The sequence below is a fragment of the Theobroma umbraticum genome, unplaced genomic scaffold (genome assembly GCF_002168275.2).
Source record: "Theobroma umbraticum cultivar Fairchild unplaced genomic scaffold, ASM216827v3 scaffold_95.0, whole genome shotgun sequence".
Lineage (NCBI taxonomy): Eukaryota > Viridiplantae > Streptophyta > Magnoliopsida > Malvales > Malvaceae > Theobroma > Theobroma umbraticum.
In genome coordinates this window covers 2,204,085-2,205,656 of record NW_018397257.1, presented here as the reverse complement: position 1 = coordinate 2,205,656, position 1,572 = coordinate 2,204,085, and positions in this window count along the sequence as shown.

Below are 1,572 nucleotides of genomic sequence, written 5' to 3'. Positions count from 1 at the left end.
AAAGTGGGTGTTTAGAAACAAGGTAGATGAACCAGGTAATGTGATAAGAAACAAAGCTAGGCTAGTTGCTTAAGGATATAATCAAGAAGAAAGTATCTACTATGATGAAACAATTACTCCTGTTGATAGGATAGAAGCCATAAGATTGTTGCTTACATTTGCATGTTTCATGAATTTCAAATTATTTCAAATGGATGTGAAAAGTGCATTTTTAAATGGTCTTATTCAAGAAGAAGTCTATGTCAAACAACTACTTGGGTTTGAGGATTTAAAAAAGATTGATTATGTTTTCAAACTGCATAAGGCCTTCTATGAATTAAAACAAGCTCCAAGAGCTTGGTATGAAAAACTCTCAAAATTCTTAGTTGAAAAGGTTTATATTAAAGGAAGTATTGATACAACACTATTTATTAAGAAATACTTGAATGATTTAATTATAGTTCATATTTATGTGAATGAAATTGTAGTTGGTGCTACTAATGAAGATTTGTGTAAGAATTTTGTTGAAAAAATGCAGGATGAGTTTGAAATGAGCATGATGGCTAAACTAAAATTCTTTCTTGGCCTTCATATCAAATAATGTGAGGATGGTATCTTTATCAATCAAGAAAGATACATTCAAGACATACTAAAAAAATTTGATATGATGAAGCTAAAGTCAATTAACAGTCTAATGAGTCCTTCAACCAAGCTTGATAAAGATAAAAAATGGAAAGAGTGTTGATCAAAAGCTTTATAGAGGTATGATTGGCTCTTTGCTCTACTTAATTGCTAGTAGACCTGGCATACAATTTAGTGTATGCTTGTGTGCACGTTTCAACCATATCCTAAAGAGTCACATTTAACAGCTGTAAAAAGAATCTTTAGGTATCTTTTGGACACACAAAGTTTAGATTTATGGTATCCAAGAATCATCTTTTTATCTTATTGATACTCTGATGCTGATTTTAGTGGAAGTAAAATGATAGGAAAAACACTAATGGCACCTGTCAGTTTGTTGAAAATATGCTTGTATCTTGGTCAAGTAAAAAGCAAAACTCTATTGCATTGTCAACAATTGAAACTGAATACATATTTTTAGAAAGTTGTTGTGCTCAAATTATATGGATTAAACAATAGTTAAAAGATTTTGGAGTAACTAAGCATAATTTACCCATATTTTGTGATAACACAAATGCTATAAACATCTAAAAAAATCTAACTTAGCACTTTAGAACTAAACACATTGAAATTCGACATCATTTTATTCAAGATCATGTGCTTGAAAGAGACATTACAATTGAGTTTGTCAACACTTTGCATCAATTGTCGAATATCTTCACTAAACCTTTAAATGAAGAACAATTTTGTGAAATTAAGAGAAATCTAGGAATACTTAATGTAAATGAGCTTTAGGTAAATCCCTTGACTTTTCCTTTTATAAGACAATAGAGATTTAGTCGATAGAGAGAATCATTTAGTTGATTAAAAATGTTCTGTGTTGATGATCCTTTTATTTAGAATGCTTAACTTAGTTGGTTAAATGTAAAACTTAATCCACTAAGAAACTAAAATAACAAAAATTTATTTTAA